Consider the following 14,576-nt stretch of genomic DNA (forward strand, 5'->3'; position numbering starts at 1 on the left):
CTAAAGCGTTGCCGTACCCTCACCTGGACCGTGAACCGTCCCCGTCCCCTAACCCTAACCAAGCCCGAACCCTAACCCTAACCCTTCCCAGAAGCCTGACCCTCAACCGTCCCAGAATCCTAACCCGTACGCTAACACTAACCCGCGCCCTCACACGCACGCTCCCCCTAAAGTGTTGCCGTACCCTCCCATGGACCCTAAAACGTCCGCGTCACCGAACCCTAACCCTAGCCCGGACCCTAACCCTAACCCTTCCCCGAAGCCTGACCCTCACCTGTCCCCTAATGCTAACCCGTACACTAACACTAACCCGCGCCCTCATACGTACACTCCCCCTAAAGCGTTCCCGTACCCTCACGTTGACCCTAAACCGTCCCCGTCCCCTAACCCTAACCCTAGCCCGAACCCTAACCCTAACCCTTCCCCGAAGCCTGACCCTCACCCGTCCCCTAATCCTAACCCGTACGCTAACACTAACCCGTGCCCTCACACACACGCTCCTCCTAAAGCGTTGCCGTACCTTCACCTGGACCCTAAACCGTCCCCGACCCCTAACCCTAAGCCTAGCCCGAGCCCTAAACCTAACCCTTCCCAGAAGCCTGACCCTCACCCGTCCCCTAATCCTAACCCGTACGCTAACACTAACCCACGCCCTCACACGCACGCTCCCCCTAAAGCGTTGCCGTACCCTCACCTGGACCCTAAACCGTCCCCATCCCCTAACCCTAACCCTAGCCCGAACCCTAAACCTGACACTTCCCCGAAGCCTGATCCTCACCCGTCCCCTAATCCTAACCCATACGCTAACACTAACCCGCGCCCTCACACGCACGCTCCCCCTAAAGCGTTGCCGTACCCTCACCTGCACCCTAAACCATCCCCGTCCCCTAACGCTAACCCTAGCCCGAACCCTAACCCTGACCCTTCCCCGAAGCCTGACCCTCACCCGTCCCCTAATCCTAACCCGGACGCTATCACTAACCCGCGCCCTCGCATGCACGCTCCCCCTAAAGCGTTGCCGTACCCTCACCTGGACCCTAAACCGTCCCCGTCCCCTAACGCTAACCCTAGCACGAACCCTAACCCTGACCCTTCCCCAAAGCCTGACCCTCACCCGTCCCCTAATCCTAACCCGTACGCTATCACTAACCCATGCGCTCGCACGCACGCTCCCCCTAAAGCATTGCCGTACCCTCACCTGGACCCTAAACCGTCACCGTCCCCTAACCCTAACCAAGCTGAACCCTAACCCTAACTCTTCCCCGAAACCTGACCCTCACCCGTCCCCTAATCCTAAACCGTACGCTAACGCTAACCCATGCCCTCACACGCACGCTCCCCCTAAAGCGTTGCCGTACCTTCACCTGGACCCTAAACCGTCCCCGTCCCCTAACACTAACCCTAGCCCGAACCCTAACCCTAACCCTTCCCCGAAGCCTGACCCTCACCCGTCCCCTAATCCTAACACGTACGCTAACACTAACCCGCGCCCTCACACATACGCTCCCCCTAAAGCGTTGCCGTACCCTCACCTGGACCCTAAACCGTCCCCGTCCCCTAACCCTAACCCTAGCCCGAACCCTAACCCTAACCCTTCCCCGAAGCCTGACCCTCACCCGTCCCCTAATCCTAACCCGTACGCTAACACTAACCCGCGCCCTCACACGCACGCTCCCCCTAAAGCGTTGCCGTACCCTCACCTGGACCCTAAACCGTCCCCGTCCCCTAACCCTAACCCTAGCCCGAACCCTAACCCTAACCCTTCCCCGAAGCCTGACTCTCACCCGTCTCCTAATCCTAACCCGTACGCTAACACTAACCCGCGCCCTCACACGCACGCTCCCCCTAAAGCGTTGCCGTAACCTCACCTGGACCCTAAACCGTCCCCGTCCCCTAACCCTAACCCTAGCCTGAACCATAACCCTAACCCTTCCCCGAAGCCTGACCCTCACCCGTCCCCTAATCCTAACCCGTACGCTAACACTAACCCGCGCCCTCACACGCACTCTCCCCCTAAAGCATTGCCGTACCCTCCCCTGGACCCTAAACCGTCCCCGTCCCCTAACCCTAACCCTAGCCCGAACCCTAAAACTAACACTTCCCCGAAGCCTGACCCTCACCCGTCCCCTAATCCTAACCCGTACGCTAACACTAACCCGCGCCCTCACACGCACGCTCCCCCTAAAGCGTTGCCGTACCCTCACCTGGACCGTGAACCGTCCCCGTCCCCTAACCCTAACCAAGCCCGAACCCTAACCCTAACCCTTCCCAGAAGCCTGACCCTCAACCGTCCCAGAATCCTAACCCGTACGCTAACACTAACCCGCGCCCTCACACGCACGCTCCCCCTAAAGTGTTGCCGTACCCTCCCATGGACCCTAAAACGTCCGCGTCACCGAACCCTAACCCTAGCCCGGACCCTAACCCTAACCCTTCCCCGAAGCCTGACCCTCACCTGTCCCCTAATGCTAACCCGTACACTAACACTAACCCGCGCCCTCATACGTACACTCCCCCTAAAGCGTTCCCGTACCCTCACGTTGACCCTAAACCGTCCCCGTCCCCTAACCCTAACCCTAGCCCGAACCCTAACCCTAACCCTTCCCCGAAGCCTGACCCTCACCCGTCCCCTAATCCTAACCCGTACGCTAACACTAACCCGTGCCCTCACACACACGCTCCTCCTAAAGCGTTGCCGTACCTTCACCTGGACCCTAAACCGTCCCCGACCCCTAACCCTAAGCCTAGCCCGAGCCCTAAACCTAACCCTTCCCAGAAGCCTGACCCTCACCCGTCCCCTAATCCTAACCCGTACGCTAACACTAACCCACGCCCTCACACGCACGCTCCCCCTAAAGCGTTGCCGTACCCTCACCTGGACCCTAAACCGTCCCCATCCCCTAACCCTAACCCTAGCCCGAACCCTAAACCTGACACTTCCCCGAAGCCTGATCCTCACCCGTCCCCTAATCCTAACCCATACGCTAACACTAACCCGCGCCCTCACACGCACGCTCCCCCTAAAGCGTTGCCGTACCCTCACCTGCACCCTAAACCATCCCCGTCCCCTAACGCTAACCCTAGCCCGAACCCTAACCCTGACCCTTCCCCGAAGCCTGACCCTCACCCGTCCCCTAATCCTAACCCGGACGCTATCACTAACCCGCGCCCTCGCATGCACGCTCCCCCTAAAGCGTTGCCGTACCCTCACCTGGACCCTAAACCGTCCCCGTCCCCTAACGCTAACCCTAGCCCGAACCCTAACCCTGACCCTTCCACAAAGCCTGACCCTCACAAGTCCCCTAATCCTAACCCGTACGCTATCACTAACCCATGCCCTCGCACGCACGCTCCCCCCAAAGCGTTGCCGTACCCTCACCTGGACCCTAAACCGTCCCCGTCCCCTAACCCTAACCCTAGCCCGAACCCTAACCCTAACCCTTCCCCGAAGCCTGACCCTAACCCGTCCCCTAATCCTAACCCGTACGCTAACACTAACCCGCGCCCTCACACGCACGCTCCCCCCAAAGCGTTGCCGTACCCTCACCTGGACCCTAAACCATCCCCGTCCTCTAACCCTAACCCTAGCCCGAACCCTAACCCTGACCCTTCCCCGAAGCCTGACCCTCACCCGTCCCCTAATCCTAACCCGTACGCTAACTCTAACCCGCGCCCTCACACGCACGCTCCCCCTAAAGCGTTGCCGTACCCTCACCTGGACCCTAAACCGTCCCCGTCCCTTAACCCTAACCCTAGCCCGAACCCTAACCCTAACCCTTCCCCGAAGCCTGACCCTCACCCGTCCCCTAATCCTAACCCGTACGCTAACACTAACCCGCGCCCTCACACGCACGCTCCCCCTAAAGCGTTGCCGTACCCTCACCTGGACCCTAAACCGTCCCCGTCCCGTAACCCTAACCCTAGCCCGAACCCTAACCCTAACCCTTCCACGAAGCCTGACCCTCACCAGTCCCCTAATCCTAAACCATACGCTAACACTAACCCGAGCCCTCACACGCACCCTCCCCCTAAAGCGTTGCCGTACCCTCCCCTGGACCCTAAACCACCCCCGTGCTCTAACCCTAACCCTAGCCCGAACCCTAACCCTGACTCTTCCTTGAAGCCTGACCCTCACCCGTCCCCTAATCCTAACCCGTACGCTAACACTAACCCGCGCCCTCACACGCACGCTCCCCCTAAAGCGTTGCCGTACCCTCACCTGGACCCTACAACGTCCCCATCCCCTAACCCTAACCCTAGACCGAACCCTAACCCTAACCCTTCCCCGAAGCATGAACCTCACCTGTCCCCTAATCCTAACCCGTACGCTAACACTAACCCGTGCCCTCACACGCACGCTCCCCCTAAAGCGTTGCCGTACCCTCACCTGGACCCTAAACCGTCCCCGTCCCCTAAACCTAACCCTAGCCTGAACCCTAACCCTAACCCTTCCCCGAAGCCTGACCCTCACCCGTCCCCTAATCCTAACCCGTACGCTAACACTAACCCACGCCCTCACACGCACGCTCCCCCTAAAGCGTTGCCGTACCCTCACCTGGACCCTAAACCGTCCCCGTCCCCTAACCCTAACCCTAGTCCGAACCCTCTCCCTAACCCTTCCCCGAAGCCTGACCCTCACCCGTCCCCTAATCCTAACCCGTACGCTAACAATAACCCGCGCCCTCACACGCACGCTCCCCCTAAAGCGTTGCCGTACCCTCACCTGGACCCTAAACCGTCCCCGTCGCCTAACTCTAACCCTAGCCCGAACCCTAACCCTAAACCTTCCCCGAAGCCTGACCCTCACCCATCCCCTAATCCTAACCCATACGCTAACACTAACCCGCGCCCTCACACGCACGCTCCCCCTAAAGCGTTGCCGTACCCTCACCTGGACCCTAAACCGTCCCCTTCCCCTAACCCTAACCCTATCCCGAACCCTACCCCTAACCCTTCCCCGAAGCCTGACCCTCACCCGTCCCCTAATCCTAACGCGTACACTAACACTAACCCGCGCCCTCACACGCACTCTCCCCCTAAAGCGTTGCCGTACCCTCACCTGGACCCTAGACCGTCCCCGTCCCCTAACCCTAACCCTAGTCCGAACCCTAACCCTAACCCTTCCCCGAAGCCTGACCCTCACCCGTCCCCTAATCCTAACCCGTACACTAACACTAACCCGCGCCCTCACACGCACGCTCCCCCTAAAGCGTTGCCGTACCCTCACCTGGACCCTAAACAGTCCCCGTCCCCTAACCCTAACCCTAGACCGAACCCTCTCCCTAACCCTTCCCCGAAGCCTGACCCTCACCCGTCCCCTAATCCTAACCCGTACGCTAACAATATCCTGCGCCCTCACACGCACGCTCCCCCTAAAGCGTTGCCGTACCCTCACCTGGACCCTAAACCGTCCCCGTCCGTGTCCCTAACCCTAGCCCGAACCCTAACCCTAACCCTTCCCCGAAGCCTGACCCTCCCCCGTCCCCTAATCCTAACCCGTACGCTAACACTAACCCGCGCCCTCACACGCACGCTCCCCCTAAAGCGTTGCCATACCCTCACCTGGACCCTAAACTGCCCCCGTGCCCTAACCCTAACCCTAGCCCGAACCCTAACCCTGACGGTTCCCTGAAGCCTGATCCTCACCCGTCACCTAATCCTAACCCGTACGCTAACACTCACCCGCGCCCTCACACGCACGCTCCCCCTTAAGCGTTGCCGTACCCTCACCTGGACCCTTATCCGTCCCCGTTCCCTAACCCTACCCCTAGCCCGAACCCTAACCCTAACCCTTCCCCGAAGCCTGACCCTCACCCGTCCCCTAATCCTAACCCGTACGCTAACACTAACCAGCGCCCTCACACGCGCGCTCCCCCTAAAGCGTTGCCGTACCCTCACCTGGACCCTAAACCGTCCCCATCCCCTAACCCTAACCCTAGCCCGAACCCTAACCCTAAACCTTCCCCGAAGCCTGACCCTCACCGTCCCCTAATCCTAACCCATACACTAACACTAACACGCACCCTCACATGCACGCTCCCCCTAAAGCGTTGCCGTACCCTCACCTGGACCCTAAACCGTCCCCGTCCCCTAACCCTAAGCCTAGCCCGAACCCTATCTCTAACACTTCCCTGAAGCCTGACCCTCACCAGTCCCCAAATCTTAACCCGTACGCTAACACTAACCAGCGCCCTCACACGCACGCTCCCCCTAAAGCGTTGCCGTACCCTCCCCTGGACCCTAAACCCTCCCCGTCCCCTAACCCTAACCCTAGCCCGAACCCTAACCCTAACCCTTCCCTGAAGCCTGACACTCACCAGTCCCCTAATCCTAACCCGTACGCTAACACTAACCCTCGCCCTCACACTCACGCTCCCCCTAAAGCGTTGCCGTACCGTCACCTGGACGCTAAAACGTCCCCGTCCCCTAAACCTAACCCTAGCCTGAACCCTAACCCTAACTTTTCCCCGAAGCCTGACCCTCACCCTTCCCCTAATCCTAACCCGTACTCTAACACTAACCCGCGCCCTCACACGCACGCTCCCCCTAAAGCATTGCCGTACCCTCACCTGGACCCTAAACTGTCCCCGTCCCCTAACCCTAACCCTAGCCATAACCCTAAACCTAACCCTTGCCGAAGCCTGACCCTCACCTGTCCCCTAATCCTAACCCGTACGCTAACACTAACCCGCGCCCTCACACGCACGCTCCCCCTAAAGCGTTGCTGTACCCTCACCTGGACACTAAACCGTGCCCGTCTCCGTCCCCTAACCCTAGCCCGAACCCTAACCCTATCCCTTACCCGAAGCCTGACCCTCAACCGTCCCCTAATCCTAACCCGTATGCTAACACTAACCCACGCCCTCACACGGACGCTCCCCCTAAAGCGTTGCCGTAACCTCACCTGGACCCTAAACTGTCCCCGACCCCTAACCCTAACCCTAGCCCGAACCCTAACCCTAACACTTCCCCGAAGCCTGACCCTCACCCGTCCCGTAATCCTAACCCGTACGCTAACACTAACCCGCGCCCTCACATGCACGCTCCCCCTAAAGCGTTGCTGTACCCTCACCTGGACACTAAACCGTGCCCATCCCCGTCCCCTAACCCTAGCCCGAACCCTAACCCTAACACTTACCCGAAGCCTGACCCTCAACCGTCCCCTAATCTTAAACCGTATGCTAACACTAACCCACGCCCTCACACGGACGCTCCCCCTAAAGCGTTGCCGTAACCTCACCTGGACCCTAAACTGTCCCCGACCCCTAACCCTAACCCTAGCCCGAACCCTAACCCTAACACTTCCCCGAAGCCTGACCCTCACCCGTCCCCTAATCCTAACCCGTACGCTAACACTAACCCGCGCCCTCACACGCACGCTCCCCCTAAAGCGTTGCCGTACCCTCACCTGGACCCTAAACTGTCCCCGACCCCTAACCCTAACCCTAGCCCGAACCCTAACCCTAACCCTTCCCCGAAGCCTGACCCTCACCCGTCCCCTAATCCTAACCCGTACGCTAACACTAACCCGCGCCCTCACACGCACGCTCCCCCTAAAGCGTTGCCGTACCCTCACCTGGACCCTAAACCGTCCCCGTCCCCTAGCCCGAACCCTAACACTAACCCTTCCCCGAAGCCTGACCCTCACCCGTCCCCTAATCCTAACCCGTACGCTAACACTAACCCGCGCCCTCACACGCACGCTCCCCCTAAAGCGTTGCCGTACCCTCACCTGGACCCTAAACCGTCCCAGTCCCCTAACCCTAACCCTAGCCCGAACCCTAACCCTAAACCTTCCCCGAAGTCTGACACTCACCCGTCCCCTAATCCTAACCCGTACGCTAACACTAACCCGCGCCCTCACACGCACTCTCCCCCTAAAGCGTTACCATACCCTCACCTGGACCCTAAACCGTCCCCGTCCCCTAACCCTAATCTAGCCCGAAACCTCTCCCTAACCCTTCCCCGAAGCCTGACCCTCACCCGTCCCCTAATCGTAACCCGTACACTAACACTAACCCGCGCCCTCACACGCACGCTCCCCCTAAAGCGTTGCCGTACCCTCACCTGGACCTTAAACCGTCCCCGTCCCCTAACCCTAACCCTAGCCCGAACCCTAACCCTAACCCTTACCCGAAGCCTGACCCTCACCCGTCCCCTAATCCTAACCCGTACGCTAACACTAACCGACGCCCTCACTCGCACGCTCCCCCTAAAGCGTTGCCGTACCCTCACCTGGACCCTAAACCGTCCCCGTCCCCTAACCCTAACCCTAGCCCGAACCCTAATGCTGACCCTTCCCCGAAGCCTGACCCTCACCCGTCCCCTAATCCTAACCCGTATGCTAACACTAACCCGCGCCCTCACACGCACGCTCCCCCTAAAGCGTTGCCGTACCCTCACCTGGACCCTAAACCGTCCCCGTAGCCTAACTCTAACCCTAGCCCGAACCCTAACCCTAACCCTTCCCCGAAGCCTGACCCTCACCCATCCCCTAATCCTAACCCGTTGCTAACACTAACCCGCGCCCTCACACGCACGCTCCCCCTAAAGCGTTGCCGTACCCTCCCCTGGACCCTAAACCGTCCCCGTCCCCTAACCCTAACCCTAGCCCGAACCCTAACCCTAACCCTTCCCCGAAGCCTGACCCTCACCCGTCCCCTAATCCTAACCCGTACGCTAACACTAACCCATGCCGTCACACGCACGCTCCACCTAAAGCGTTGCCGTACCCTCACCTGGACCCTAAACCGTCCCCGTAGCCTAACTCTAACCCTAGCCCGAACCCTAACCCTAACACTTCCCCGAAGCCTGACCCTCACCCGTCCCCTAATCCTAAACCGTACACTAACACTAACCCACGCCCTCACACGCACGCACCCCCTAAAGCGTTGCCGTACCCTCACCTGGACCCTAAACCGTCCCCGTCCCCTAACCCTAACCCTAGCCCGAACCCTAACCCTTACAATTCCCCGAAGCCTGACCCTCACCCGTCCCCTAATCCTAACCCGTACACTAACACTAACCCACGCCCTCACACGCACGCTCCCCTTAAAGCGTTGCCGTACCCTCACCTGGACCCTAAACCGTCCCCGTCCCCTAACCCTAACCCTAGCCCGAACCCTAACCCTAACACTTCCCCGAAGCCTGACGCTCACCCGTCCTCTTATCCTAACCCGTACGCTAACACTAACCCACGCCCTCACACGCACGCTCCCCCTAAAGCGTTGCCGTACCCTCACCTGGACCCTAAACCGTCCCCGTATCCTAACTCTAACACTAGCCCGAACCCTAACCCTAACACTTCCCCGAAGCCTGACCCTCACCCATCCCCTAATCCTAACCCGTACGTTAACACTAAACCACGCCCTCACACGCACGCACCCCCTAAAGCGTTGCCGTACCCTCACCTGGACCCTAAACCGTCCCCGTCCCCTAACCCTAACCCTAGCCCGAACCCTAACCCTTACCATTCCCCGAAGCCTGACCCTCACCCGTCCCATAATCCTAACCCGTACACTAACACTAACCCGCGCCCTCACACGCACGCTCCCCCTAAAGCGTTGCCGTACCCTCACCTGGACCCTAAACCGTCCCCGTCCCCTAACCCTAACCCTAGCCCGAACCCTAAACCTAACCCTTCCCCGAAGCATGACCCTCACCCGTCCCCTAATCCTAACCCGTACGCTAACACTAACCCGTGCCCTCACACGCACGCTCCCCCTAAAGCGTTGCCGTACCCTCACCTGGACCCTAAACCGTCCCCGTCCCCTAACCCTAACCATAGCCCGAACCCTAAACCTAACCCTTCCCCGAAGCCTGACCCTCACCCGTCACCTAATCCTAACCCGTAGGCTAACACTAACCCGCGCCCTCACACGTACGCTCCCCCAAAAGCGTTTCCGTACCCTCACCTGGACCCTAAGCTGTCCCCGTCCCCTAACCCTTACCCTAGCCCGAACTCTAACCCTAATCCTTCCCCAAAGCCTGACCCTCACCCGTCCCCTAATCCTAACCCGTATGCTAACACTAACCCGCGCCCTGACACGTACGCTCCCCCTAAAGCGTTGCCGTACCCTCACCTGGACCGTAAACCGTCCCCGTCCCCTAACCCTAACCCTAGCCCGAACCCTAAACCTAACCCTTCCCCGAAGCGTGACCCTCACACGTTCCCTAATCCTAACCCGTACGCTAACACTAACCCGCGCCCTCACATGTACGCTCCCCCTAAAGCGTTTCCATACCCTCACCTGGACCCTAAACTGTCCCCGTCCCCTAACCGTAACCCTAGCCCGAACCCTAAACCTAACCCTTCCCTGAAACCTGACCCTCATTCGTCCCCTAACCCTAACCCGTACGCTAACACTAACCCGCTCCCTCACACGTACGCTCCCCCTAAAGCGTTGCCGTACCCTCAACTGGACCCTAAACCGTCCCCGTCCCCTAACCCTAACCCTAGCCCGAACCCTAACCCTAACCCTAACCCTTCCCCGAAGCCTGACCCTCACCCATCCCCTAATCCTAACCCGTACGCTAACACTAACCCACGCCCTCACACGTACGCTCCTCATAAAACGTTGCCGTACCCTCACCTGGAGCATAAACCGTCCCCGTACCCTAACCCTAACCCTAGCCCGAACCCTAACCCTAACACTTCCCCGAAGCCTGACCCTCACCCGTCCCCTAATCCTAACCCGTACGCTAACACTATCCCGCGCCCTCACACGTACGCTCCCCCTAAAGCGTTGCCGTACCCTCACCTGGACCCTAAACCGTCCCCGTCCCCTAACCCTAACCCTAGCCCGAACCCTAACCCTGACACTTCCCCGAAGCCTGACCCTCAACCGTCCCCTAATCCTAACCCGTACACTAACACTAACCCGCGCCCTCACATGCACGCACCCCCTAAAGCGTTGCCGTACCCTCACCTGGACCCTAAACAGTCCCCGTCCCCTAACCCTAACCCTAGCCCGAACCCTAAACCTAACACTTCCCCGAAGCCTGACCCTCACCCGTCCCCTAATCCTAAACCGTACGCTAACACTAACCCGCGCCCTCACACGCACGCTCCCCCTAAAGCGTTGCCGTACCCACACGGACCCTAAACCGTCCCCGTCCCCTAACGCTAACCCTAGCCCGAACCCTAACCCTAACCCTTCCCCGAAGCCTGACCCTCACCCGTCCCCTAATCCTAACCCGTACGCTAACACTAACCCACGCCCTCACACGCACGCTCCCCCTAAAGCGTTGCCGTACCCTCACCTGGACCCAAAACCGTCCCCGTCCCGTAACCCTAACCCTAGCCCGAACCCTAACCCTACCCCTTCCCCGAAGCCTGACCCTCACCCGTCCCCTAATCCTAATCCGTACGCTAACACTAACCCGCGCCCTCACACGCATCCTCCCCCTAAAGCGTTGCCGTACCCTCACCTGGACCCTAAACAGCCCCCGTCCGCTAACCCTAACCCTAGCCCGAACCCTAACCCTAACCCTTCCCCAAAGCCTGACCCTCACCCGTCCCCTAATCCTAACCCGTACGCTAACACTAACCCGCGCCCTCACACGTACGCTCCCCCAAAAGCGTTTCCATACCCTCACCTGGACCCTAAACTGTCCCCGTCCCCTAACCGTAACCCTAGCCCGAACCCTAAACCTAACCCTTCCCCGAAGCCTGACCCTCATTCGTCCCCTAACCCTAACCCGTACTCTAACACTAACCCGCTCCCTCACACGTACGCTCCCCCTAAAGCGTTGCCGTACCCTCAACTGGACCCTAAACCGTCCCCGTCCCCTAACCCTAACCCTAGCCCGAACCCTAACCCTAACACTTCCCCGAAGCCTGACCCTCACCCGTCCCCTAATCCTAACCCGTACGCTAACACTAACCCGCGCCCTCACACGCACGCTCTCCCTAAAGCGTTGCCGTACCCTCACCTGGACCCTAAACCGTCCCCGTCCCCTAACCCTAACCCTAGCCCGAACCCTAAACCTGAACGTTCCCCGAAGCCTGACCCTCACCCGTCCCCTAATCCTAACCCATACGCTAACACTAACCCGCGTCCTTGCATGCACGCTCCCCCTAAAGCGTTGCCGTACCCTCACCTGGACCCTAAACCGTCCCCGTCCCCTAACGCTAACCCTAGCACGAACCCTAACCCTGACCCTTCCCCAAAGCCTGACCCTCACCCGTCCCCTAATCCTAACCCGTACGCTATCACTAACCCATGCGCTCGCACGCACGCTCCCCCTAAAGCGTTGCCGTACCCTCACCTGGACCCTAAACCGTCCCCGTCCCCTAACCCTAACCAAGCTGAACCCTAACCCTAACTCTTCCCCGAAACCTGACCCTCACCCGTCCCCTAATCCTAAACCGTACGCTAACGCTAACCCATGCCCTCACACGCACGCTCCCCCTAAAGCGTTGCCGTACCTTCACCTGGACCCTAAACCGTCCCCGTCCCCTAACACTAACCCTAGCCCGAACCCTAACCCTAACCCTTCCCCGAAGCCTGACCCTCACCCGTCCCCTAATCCTAACACGTACGCTAACACTAACCCGCGCCCTCACACATACGCTCCCCCTAAAGCGTTGCCGTACCCTCACCTGGACCCTAAACCGTCCCCGTCCCCTAACCCTAACCCTAGCCCGAACGCTAACCCTAACCCTTCCCCGAAGCCTGACCCTCACCCGTCCCCTAATCCTAACCCGTACGCTAACACTAACCCGCGCCCTCACACGCACGCTCCCCCTAAAGCGTTGCCGTACCCTCACCTGGACCCTAAACCGTCCCCGTCCCCTAACCCTAACCCTAGCCCGAACCCTAACCCTAACCCTTCCCCGAAGCCTGACTCTCACCCGTCTCCTAATCCTAACCCGTACGCTAACACTAACCCGCGCCCTCACACGCACGCTCCCCCTAAAGCGTTGCCGTAACCTCACCTGGACCCTAAACCGTCCCCGTCCCCTAACCCTAACCCTAGCCTGAACCCTAACCCTAACCCTTCCCCGAAGCCTGACCCTCACCCGTCCCCTAATCCTAACCCGTACGCTAACACTAACCCGCGCCCTCACACGCACTCTCCCCCTAAAGCATTGCCGTACCCTCCCCTGGACCCTAAACCGTCCCCGTCGCCTAACCCTAACCCTAGCCCGAACCCTAAAACTAACACTTCCCCGAAGCCTGACCCTCACCCGTCCCCTAATCCTAACCCGTACGCTAACACTAACCCGCGCCCTCACACGCACGCTCCCCCTAAAGCGTTGCCGTACCCTCACCTGGACCGTGAACCGTCCCCGTCCCCTAACCCTAACCAAGCCCGAACCCTAACCCTAACCCTTCCCAGAAGCCTGACCCTCAACCGTCCCAGAATCCTAACCCGTACGCTAACACTAACCCGCGCCCTCACACGCACGCTCCCCCTAAAGTGTTGCCGTACCCTCCCATGGACCCTAAAACGTCCGCGTCACCGAACCCTAACCCTAGCCCGGACCCTAACCCTAACCCTTCCCCGAAGCCTGACCCTCACCTGTCCCCTAATGCTAACCCGTACACTAACACTAACCCGCGCCCTCATACGTACACTCCCCCTAAAGCGTTCCCGTACCCTCACGTTGACCCTAAACCGTCCCCGTCCCCTAACCCTAACCCTAGCCCGAACCCTAACCCTAACCCTTCCCCGAAGCCTGACCCTCACCCGTCCCCTAATCCTAACCCGTACGCTAACACTAACCCGTGCCCTCACACACACGCTCCTCCTAAAGCGTTGCCGTACCTTCACCTGGACCCTAAACCGTCCCCGACCCCTAACCCTAAGCCTAGCCCGAGCCCTAAACCTAACCCTTCCCAGAAGCCTGACCCTCACCCGTCCCCTAATCCTAACCCGTACGCTAACACTAACCCACGCCCTCACACGCACGCTCCCCCTAAAGCGTTGCCGTACCCTCACCTGGACCCTAAACCGTCCCCATCCCCTAACCCTAACCCTAGCCCGAACCCTAAACCTGACACTTCCCCGAAGCCTGATCCTCACCCGTCCCCTAATCCTAACCCATACGCTAACACTAACCCGCGCCCTCACACGCACGCTCCCCCTAAAGCGTTGCCGTACCCTCACCTGCACCCTAAACCATCCCCGTCCCCTAACGCTAACCCTAGCCCGAACCCTAACCCTGACCCTTCCCCGAAGCCTGACCCTCACCCGTCCCCTAATCCTAACCCGTACGCTATCACTAACCCGCGCCCTCGCATGCACGCTCCCCCTAAAGCGTTGCCGTACCCTCACCTGGACCCTAAACCGTCCCCGTCCCCTAACGCTAACCCTAGCCCGAACCCTAACCCTGACCCTTCCACAAAGCCTGACCCTCACAAGTCCCCTAATCCTAACCCGTACGCTATCACTAACCCATGCCCTCGCACGCACGCTCCCACCAAAGCGTTGCCGTACCCTCACCTGGACCCTAAACCGTCCCCGTCCCCTAACCCTAACCCTAGCCCGAACCCTAACCCTAACCCTTCCCCGAAGCCTGACCCTAACCCGTCCCCTAATCCTAACCCGTACGCTAACACTAACCCGCG

Source organism: Stenella coeruleoalba (assembly GCF_951394435.1).
Source record: "Stenella coeruleoalba genome assembly, chromosome: 6".
NCBI classification, from domain to species: Eukaryota; Metazoa; Chordata; class Mammalia; order Artiodactyla; family Delphinidae; genus Stenella; species Stenella coeruleoalba.